Here is an 11,130-nt window from a genome sequence, read left to right as displayed (position 1 = left end):
GTCAGCATCTTTCAGACTTTAAAGGCCATTTGCAGACACTCCTCTACATTCACACTGAGCTGCCAAAACACCAGAACACTGAAATTCTTCTGCAGGGAATTTACTGGCACCCATTATGCTTTTCACTGTGTCCAAATTGTTTTAATTTACTGTTTACGCTGCAAACACAGAGTGCCAGCAAGTCAATTCTCATTACGATGATGACTGTGATTATTAGAAGTAGTTAGCTCTGATATTTGGCTTCCATGGGTAGATGGTCCACAGCAGACTCTGATCCTTATTAGGATTATTTGTGCATTTATTAGGGTTTTATTCTTTTCAAATAAGTCAACGATGAAATAAGATGTAGGCTTTGAAACGGCAGAGGAGAGTATGAAAATCTGCCTCCACAAACAGCTGTTTAACCCCATTATCTGCACTCATTTACAGTCTCTTCTGGGACGTACACAGTTACCACACTGCTGTGAGGATATGCTACACATCAACTCAGGCAACTCAACAAATTCTCCTTCTACATGTACAAAATACAACACGAAAAGCAGGAAAACTGAAATATTAAGTAAACGAACAAAAAACAAACCTCAAGTTATAATATATTGATGCATTGCCCCCATTTACTGATATGAAACCATAACTGATAGCCTCCATTGCAACAGACAAAAAAAAAAAAAAAAAGCACTTCGATCCGGTGGTGTATTTTTGAATGGGCGCGCTGGAGGAGAAACAAGAAATACCAAACAGTCGTACAAGCACCCGTCCTTCAGTCTGTTCTGTTTTGACTGTCATGGGGGTGTAGAGCCTTTTTTAAAAATACAAAATGTATTTCCCAAAATGCTGCCGCGCTGCTGTCGTGGTTTTGCTGAAATCACTCTTCTGCAGTAACAAAGCCACAGAGATCGACTGTATGCTATTTGTGGCAAATAGAGCCTCAAGTGCTTGATCTTAAGCTGCAGCAACAGAGGGCGGATTCCTTCCAAAATGTTCAACTCAAAGTCAGTGCATGAGTACATTTCACTGTTAAATTACAGCAAAACAGCAGCATTCACCTGCTGTTTTACAGGGTGCTCACTGCTGTGGCATACAACAGTATCTTACTGCTGTATACATTTCTGGTACAGTGCTGTGTACAATACAGCTTAGCCTAAAGCTGTTTGGCTGCTACTGCACTGCTATTTTAGTGTTGTAAAATGTAACTGCGTGTCTTTATGCATGTACTTCTGCTCTTTGCACCGCATGCTTGTGGGAACGCTACTGTGATCAGTGTTTTAACAGAAGATGAACCCGGAGCTGATGAACTGCTGTGGTGCCACATTACGAGCTAAACCTTAACACTGTTCTCAGACACAAGAACGCAGGAAACACAACACATACACAACCGGCCCAGATAGCAAATAACTGAAATGACTGTCCCAATGTTTCTGTTCTTCTCTTCTTGTATAAAGTCCTCAATGATCAGCCCTCACAGGACCAGCAGAGCGCTGTGCCCTCAGACTGTAGGCTTACTTATGGTTCCTAGGGTTTCCTAGCGTAGCCTTCAGCTGTCGGGCTCCTCTCCTGTGGACCCAGTTTGAATTCAGGTGTCACCAGAATGTTTTCAGAACATTCTGAAATGCGACGGTCCTTGTTTTGGCACAGTCGGCAGTGCATTTACTGACTCTGCAATTCTCCTGGACCTGACAGGAGACGCATGCTTCATCTCCTTACGTACTGAAAGAGCCGCGGGAGGCTCACAAGCACAGGAAAAATGAGATCTGGAAGATGGCAACCAGCGCAGCAGCTGCGTTAGCTCTGCCCCAACTCACTGATAAGAGTCGGGCGTGCAAATATGTTGTGATTGCGTCAGGTGACTAAGGGGTGATAACTGATAAGGAAAAAGTGATCGTGGATGGAAGTACGTCCAATTTAGTGAAACAAGCTAAAGTCCAGCACCTCGATCTGTTCAAAGAATTCAAGATGAGTTTAGAATATTTTCTGTACAGTCGTTGCCATTTTTGTTTAAATGTTTTATCAATAACAGAGTTTATGTTCAAGTATATGGGATAATGTTTTTGTTTTACCATGGTATCAAAAATCATGCAACTCTACTGGTACCAACTACTGAATTTCTGGTATCCCTACAGGAGACAGAGCCCCTCCCTACGTTTAAGACTAGGCTTCAGTCTTTTCTTTCTGAACCATCCCTCAGTGATGTGGTTACAGGCTCAGGCTGAGCACTTTTCACTCCCCATGTATTTGTATGACTAACTTTTGTCCCCCCCCTCCTGTAGTTTATGTTTTGCATGTTTTCGCTCCCATTTTCTCCCCTCACACATCCAAGTGGTCCAGGCAGATGGCTGCTCCTCTTCCTGTTAAGGGCGAGTTCTTCCTTCTCACCATCACCAAGTGCAGGTCATAGGGGGGTCATCTGATCTTTGGGGTTTTCTCTTACTTTCCAATATAAAGTGCCTTGAGATACTATTATTGTGATTTGGTTCTACATAAATGTAAACATGTACATTCCCTTCTTTGTGCCAACAATAAAAACTGTATTATAATGGTAAAGGTTTACAGTACTTTGCTGCTATATTCCTTCTCAAAGGTGTCTGTATTTACCGCATTGAGCTGCATTCACAAAGAACAGTACATTATGCAACTTCACGCATTTTTAGAGCAATTTATTACAGTGTAGGTGAGAAACAGAGTCAAATTATGCTCATTAGAACTCAATTAATGTCACCGACTCCCAGCAAAAAACAGACAAAAGGATTGCAACCGCTAAGCACAGCACTATTTTTCCTGAAAGAGGAGCAGAGAGGCCAAGATGAGACAGTCTGACCACTAACAAGAAAGAACAAAGTGCTAAGGAGACGCCTTTTCTGCATCATTATTACATAATCAAAGGGTCACGCTGAAACGAGGGACATGCCCGAGGAGAATCCATCTCTCATTCAGCGCACCGTCGTTTCCTCCAAATGAGCCAATTTCAGAGTGTTTTACTATCTGGAATATCTTTAACCACAGCTCCTTTTTTTTAATTTTTTTAACTGGTATAAAGTCAAGTCAGTTTTATTTATATTACTCATGATCACAAATTACCCTTGAGGGGCTTAAATGCAACGCAACACCCTGAATTTGAATAAAGAACAAACAGGAAGAAACCCCATTAGAGGGAAAAAGAAGAAGACAGAGCAGACACGCTCTCACTGTGGTCGGCTCTGCCTTGCATTTCTAATATGATTGCCTTGCCCACTCTTGGGGCATAAATTGAGTTACTGGCCAAGAAGGAAATAAATTATAACCAAAATATCAATTTTAATTCCCTTCACACTACATTTTCCCCAAACTGATGATCATGCTATTTATCCTACAGCACACAAATAAGTGCCAATGTACCCAAAACTAAAAAGCCAAGCATTCTTCCAAAAGCCTTTCCTGGTTTCCTTGACTGCTTTTCCTGATTACAGCGGCATAAAGAGTGCCATTTTTCCTCATAGCTCTGGGAAATGAATCAAAACATCCCAGAGAACGATACCTTTACTCCCCACACAGGAAACAATCTCACATTTTCAGAGCTGATAAGACTCGGAGAGCAGCACCCGGTGCTGTCTGGCTTGCTCGTGGATGCACATCAAAAGAGTTGTTTTACCTCGTTAAACAACAGACCTTTTTATATCTGAAAGCACAGGCGAACGTTCTCGGGCACTTAGAAGCCTCTTAATTAACTCCAGCTTCTCTCAAAGTCAGGAGTTAGTCAGAGGTCTATACATTACTGGACTGCAAAATAATGAAAATCTATACTTGTGTGTTTTTGTGCTCTGCAGCATTAATCTGTAATGTTTCTACATTCAGTGTAATCTTTCATGAAGAAGCGCTGTTCGGCCTTGTACCCACTTTGCTTCAGTCGGCCTCGTCTGCTCCTGATTTAAACAGCGAGCTTCTACATTTCCAAGACTGACTTCCAGTGACCCACAGAATAAGAATGTGCTTGAGCATTTCAGCTGTGGGATTAGGCGAGAAGATCGATAATCACACTAGAAAGAGGCTTTCTGGTTAAGAAGAAGTCAATTTCACCCCTTCTGTAAAAATGTCCTATTGCTGAATTGCATTAAAATGTAACTAGACTATAGTCGATAGAAAAAAATGGGATTTCTATGGCTGATCTGTTCTCCAAATTAAACTACATAATGTGTTATTTGTCCAAGCTCTACAATACTTAGTCTGACACGATAGCTCAGCTAGAAGGAAAAGATCCTTTAAGAAACTAAAATCACAAAAACTGAGTGTGACTCGTGATGTATCCAAAGGAATCATTAATATTTAGCTGGGTTTAAATCAACTCTGTCATATGTAGCCATAGACTGTATACAAAGGATGGTTGCAACCAATGCGACGTCACCTATTTGTTTGTGAATTACCGTCTTGGGGCAAAGTCACCAAACGTTTGAAGCACTTTTTAAATTGGAGTTTTCATTATACACACATTTCTATGTGCCTGAGACCACTGAAATTCATTTATTCAAAACAGCCTTGCAAAATCATTTCAAGATGGCTGCCAAATTTACCATACATTAATCCATAATAGTCACATGATATTGAAATAACTGCAAAAGACACCAACACGAATACCGTGCATTTGACAGGTTAATTTCACTGACTGCAGACAGTTAGCTGCTTTCTACCTGTGTCAGCACACACCTATCAATCAAAGGAGCTAGCCTGTTAGCACTTCTGTGTTGGCTTTATTTTACCGCCCTGGTTGAAGGAGATGCTCATAGAGTGGGTTTACTTTGTTAAGGTTATAGGACTTTTATCATGATGGCAACAATAATAATTAAACTGATTAAAATCAGGGAATTGTGTTTCCATAGAAACTTGGGTATAAACATCTCTCCCGGGTTAAATGGACCAGTGTGGAGGATTTGAACCACAGACTTAACACTTTGTCACCCCTTTCTATTCAAGTGTGAACAGCATCCAGAGACAGCAGTGCAACCTGGCAGGGTTGGTGGAAGAGGAAACTCACCATATGAAAATATAAAAGGGTTCAATGCAAGCCAACAAAACTTCCATAGATGGATAGTGATGAAATTATGAATACATTTAAATCCTAAAATGATGTGTTTTGACCCTCCACCCATTTGCTTTAGGCTGGGTGGATGGTCATTGGTTTATAATCCCTGGATGTAAGACATCCACCCAACAGACACCCAGTGGAGACAGACAAACATCCCGATCAGCAGCGTGTTGATGTGTACATTTGTATTAGGAAAAATTCACTAAGATGCAAAGAAGCTGCAAACTGAGATTTTATCTTCCGTGTAAATTCAATTTCTAGCCTGGCTGACTGATTAATGACACACTATTTATTAACTCTTTACAATGAACTCCTTTCACTGTGCTGACAGTGAGTTTAGAGTGGAGTCTGTTAGCTTTGATTAAAATACATAAGACATGTTTTATTTATACTTCTTTAGTTCAGTGAAAGGCGTGAGGGCTGTTCTGTGTCAGCTTAAGCTGCAGAGGAATCGTTTTGCTTGCAGCAGTCTTTCTGTTTTGACCTTTGGCCGGTCGGTGAGGAAGAACGGAGGGACTGTGTTGGCTCGGACTGTGGAAAACAAGGCCTCGCCACTGCCCCCCACCCCCAAGCAGGGGGCGATAAGCACAGAAAGACAAAAAAGTTTCGGGCTGGTGGGCTAAAAAAAGAAAAAAAAAATGATCTCATAATGGAAAACCTCCACACTGTGTGTGAACTCACATGTGAGGAGCGGGGTGGCAGCAGAGCAGCAAAAGTAGCGCATGTCGCTGATGTGATGAGAGAACGCTTTGAGGATGACTGTCTTTCATCTGTGGTGAGTCGAGCTGACAACCAAGAAGTCGAACAGCAGAGCACAGCGAGACAGCAGTCATCTGCAGCCTCATACAAAAACCATGAGTGCTGGAACCCAATCTTACCAGTCTGCAGTCTATTTTTCTGATAAATGCTTTATCACAGCATTCTTCTGCTGCTATTAAAGGGACGGCTTGCAGTTGTAAAACTGTGTATGAGTAAACTATATGCCCTCAAAATGACATTTTCCTCCATGAAGGCTTTTTGCGACTTTACAGATCTTCACCGTGTTAAATCAGAACCATAAAACTGGGAGACAAAGCATCTGAAGTTTTCACATCTCAGAGCACACACCACCCAAAGCAGACTTACTTTTCTCCATATAAAGTGCTGAATGGTGATCATAGGGAAATAAGTGTTTTCCCCTTCCAAACAACAGGCATTACACAGATTAGCTGCCTTTGCTGAAACATACTATTACCACATAAGTCCCTGTAGAGAAGGACCAGATGTCAGATAATAGGCTGTGCTGTGAAGTAGGTGTTGGCCTGAAGCCATAGAACAAGTAAGAACAGCTTCCTCCATATATACAGCTTCACTTTATGGACAGCTTGCTGGCTGGCTGGCTGGGTGGGCACCCCCCACCCCTCCTGTATACCTTGAGATTACTAGAGTAAGATCTCAGATGTGTAACCCGCTCTCCATAGAAGATAAATATATTTGTGTAATTGACAATAGGCCTAAACTTTAAAAAAAATCCACCCTGTTACAGAGATGTGTGCTGCCTCTGTCTGGTCTTTAATTGATAAGCCTATCAATATATTAAAACACCAAAGCATTTCATGTTGGAGGACAACCACAACAAAGTTCTGATATGAAAGTAAATGAAGTACATATGCTGCGGGGGGGCTCGTTAGTGGGTACAAAGGAGCAGCTGAGTCTCTCTCATTAAACACTACGCTGCTGTTTATTGGCTTACTTGGCTTTGCCTATAAAGCAGCTGAGGGTTACTGACATTGTACGTTATAGATCGGCTGCTGCAAGAGCATGACACTTCTGAGGCATTTTCACTAAAGGTATAATCAAACTTTCAAATGTGAATGGGTGCAGCAGCACAGAAGGGCAGATTACCTTTCCTAGACTTGAACCTTTGTTTTTCTGACCAGCTTTGGCATCAGTCGTTCCTTCCCTGCTGCCGTTACTCCGGTTCCGTGTCTGCCGCTGCTGCCGCTGCTGCAGCGCTCCGTGAGGCTCCTCACTCCAAATTACAGTCTGCGCGTTTCCAGTCGCTCCGAAATAGCTTACAGAGAGTGACTCCGAAAATAACCGCACTGATCAAAGCGGCTACATTCAGTCCAAACGCAGGGTGCAGTCACAGTAGCGACACCCCTGGGTGCTCGAGGCGCGAGCTCCGTCTGCAGCAGGTAGCAGAACCGGACTGACGGCAGCTTCTCGCCCACCCAACGTGTCACGCGTCCGGGCCATTCACAACTAAAGTCATGCGTGTGTGCTCGTGTGTGTGTGTGTGTGTGTGTGAAGCAGCCAGAGACAGTCGGTGCCCAGTGCCACGCAGCGCCGCAACATGGAGCGCTGCCCTGCCTACCACAGTGTCAAGTCAGACACATCTATCCAGTACACCACATCCGGTGCTGCTTTCAAAATAAAAACCTCAACAGACAGGACTTCGACTGAAGTGCACAAACCAAAATTATTAAAATAAGCCTGAAAAATCCGAATTTAGTGTTTGTGATCTTTGCCATTTTATCTCCGGTATTATGAGGCTTTTTTAAAATTATTATTTTAACTTGATCCAGGCGAACAAACTGAGCACGAACGGGGGAGGGGGAGAGGGGGGGGGGGGGGGGGGGGGGGGGGGTGAACTCAGTTCTGCTGAATTATTTATGCTGAAAAGAGGCACTAATACCTAAATCATTCATAATTATTCAAGAGAAACAAGGTCGATGCCAATCAAACCTCCATTCATTCCCCCAGAAGACCACGGCATCTGACATTTCAAATGATAGATGGAGGAGACGCTGGAAAGTGTCAGGCATTATCCTGACCCCTTTCTTCCGTCAGTCAATTAAATAACAGGTCCATCAGCCGGAGTAACAAATGGGCTAAAATTAACTCTACACGGCGCGTGATTGTGGCATAAAGCTACAAGTTAAATCGATCTAAACCAATTCAGTGCTTAGAAATAAAAGTAAACTCACACACAGTTCGTGCTGAAGGCATATTTAACGTAACATTTGTGAGCTTATTTTTCTGCTTGTTTTTTTTTTTAATTATTATTTTTAGTTGTTTAATTGTAAAGGGCAGGTAGCTGGGCAAAACATGGGCCCCCAGACCCTGAATTTGAATTATTAGATGGAGAATTTAAATCATTTATATTTAATGTTTAATTTATCAACATGAATAATTGTGCTGACATTTTGAATTTGAATGATTTGACTTGAATAATTCTTTGTTTATTCTGGCCCATTAACACATTAATACATATAACTATTTAAAATTAATCTTGTATAGTAATCAGTAAAAACAAGGCAACATTTGTCCACAGCATTTGAAGCAAGAGTTCAAACACACAGCTAGGTTCTGACTGCAGTTTTGGACAGGTTTTCACCAGCACTTACAGCTGTGGTCAGACGTTTACATATACTCCTCATGGGCCTGACTATCGTGGTAATTTAGGGCTTTTCATTATTTCTTTGAACTGTTCTTTCCCCAGGGTGGAATGATTGCACAGCATACATTTTTAATTACTTAAAAAACAAAACAAGAATTGGGTGCACAAGTTTGAATTCATCTTGGATTTTCTCTGATTAACACAGAGCCAAAGGTACAATCTCAAATATATACATACACCCCACTAATATTTGGTTAAATATTCCTTAGCGAGTTGAACCTCAAACATGTGGCAGCCATTGGCAAACCTCTGGCATAATTTTGACTGGATTTTGATCACTCCTCCTGGCAGAAGTGGTAGAGTTCTTTTAAAATGGTTGATTTCCTGGCATGGACCCAGCTTTTAAGCATAGTCCACAAATTTTCAATAGGTTTGAGGGAAGGTCATTCCAGAAGCTTAATGTTAACCTGCTTTATTCACTCCCAAACCAGTTTTGATGTGTGTTTGACATCATTGTTTTGTTGGAGCATCCAATTATGTCCAAGTTTTAACTGTCGAGCTGTTGATTTGAGGTGAAGTTGGAGAATTCTTCATTATTCCATCCACAATGTGAAACGTGCCAGTACCACTGGAACCAAATCAGCCCAGAGCATGATGCCACCACCACCATGCTTCACAGTTGGTGCAGTGTTCTTGGGTTTTAAAGCTTCACCTTTACGCCTGCAAACGTACCTCTTGTCATTAAGGCCAAATGGCTCAATCTTTGTCTCGTCTGACCATCAAACTTTTCTCCAGAAGGCAATTTGGTTTATTCTTGAGGGCAACTGCGAATTGTAGTCGAGCCTGAAGGTGTCAATATTGGAGCAGGGTCTTCAGGGTCAGCACCTTCAGTCCATGGTCATGTAAAATACTGTGGACAGTGATGCTGATGTTCCAGCAGTTTCCAGTTCATGGCAGGCTTGAGCCTTGGTACTTCCTGAGTCATTCCTGAACATCCTAACCGATTTTCTCTCATCAGAGGGCGAAAGTTTGGGTCTTCTTCCAGCCCTTGGTGGTGACACATCTGAATGACTTGGATTCTGCAGTTGTTTAGAAATAATTCCAAGAGACCTTCCCAGCTTGTGTAAATATACAATGTTCCTTCTTAGCTCTTCACTGAGTTCTCTGAACTTTTATTAGCTTTATCAATCAGTCCAATGAGTGCTGTCAAACATCCTTTTTATTCTGGCAAAGAGAAACTGCTGTTGTAGTCAATCATCATGATCACTAACAAGAAGTTAATAAGCCTTGGCCTTTCAAGCTAATAAACATTATAGAACCTTCAGCACCACTTATTAAAAGATTGAAGTAAGTGTATGTACATTTGAGTCTGTATATTTGTGGTAGTATGAGCTCAGAATATTTCATATTTTCAGACAACAACAAGACCTGCTCCTGTTCCAGCTATCGCTGCTTTGTTTAATAATGTTACAATGGATTTTCTGAGCAATTAGTCAATTTATTTCATGTTTTCATTGAAGAAGAAAAGTGTATGTGTAAATATTGTGGGGCATGTTCTCAGCTTCCTCCCAGAAATCTGCAGTTATGCCTAATTAAGCAGTCTTTAAGAGAGAAAGTAATCATTTTTCTACTACACTTGGCACTTTACAGAATAACATGACAACATAATTTATCTCAGTTTATAAGCCATGTAACTAAACACATCCATCAGCATCCACACTAACAAACACATCAACACAGACATTTGTACTCTAAAGGTCCCCTCTCTGCAAATGGTAATGAGAAATACCTAAGGGGGTCCCTGGAAACTGGCTTTGGTGCATTGGTTTTCCACCGTGTACACACTCAGAGTGTGATGGATGAGGTGGTCACAGATAGAGCTCCCCTCACCTCTGGAAACACGTATGCTTCTACTGGCACTGAATCAAATTCTGCCAGAGCTTTCTTAATCTCCGTCTTCCCCTGGACTTTCCCGTCTGTCTGACTATAAAGAATGAAAACAGTAGAGGTGAGTGTGGAGCCCACTCCAGCCCACTGCAAGAGGAGGTAAGATTAACTGGGACTAACACAGGATTGCAGAGGGATCAGCAGAGTCGTGGGGAGCCAGAGAAGGAGGAGAGGGGCTCAGTGAACCTGCTGGCCCTGGATCTCTTATTCTAATCTGCTGGGGCTGGAGCTCTCCTCAAATCCATCAGATGTTTTCCCAGTGCGAGAGATCCTTTTATCAGTTGCATGTGGGCTTGTACCATAAAAGAGCCGAGACATTTTTAAATCTGAATTCACTGCAGACCAGATCAGTTCATATCCATCGAGTGTAATAAAACTGCATTTTTTTATTCTTTGATAGAAACCAAAATACATATATGATAGCACATATAAAGGAAAAGAAACTGTATTTCTACACGGTCAATAAAACAATAAACTGGCTATAAAGACAAGCCTGAACTGGAGCTAAAGATATTTTAGACCCAACAACAAAACTTCACATTCATGAAAGTGATGCAAAAGCAGGTCTAATATATATATATATATATATATATATATATATATATATATATATATATATTCTTTAAAGATAACCCCAAGATGCTTTCTAACTTGAAAAAAGGCAGATGCGTAATATAAGAATGAGGTCAGAGGTCAAGTGTGAATTGATATTTGGATGGAAACTATAATGTGATTATTTAGAATCCCC

The sequence above is a fragment of the Archocentrus centrarchus genome, chromosome 19 (assembly GCF_007364275.1).
Source record: "Archocentrus centrarchus isolate MPI-CPG fArcCen1 chromosome 19, fArcCen1, whole genome shotgun sequence".
NCBI lineage: Eukaryota > Metazoa > Chordata > Actinopteri > Cichliformes > Cichlidae > Archocentrus > Archocentrus centrarchus.
Note: the sequence above shows the minus strand (reverse complement) of the source record.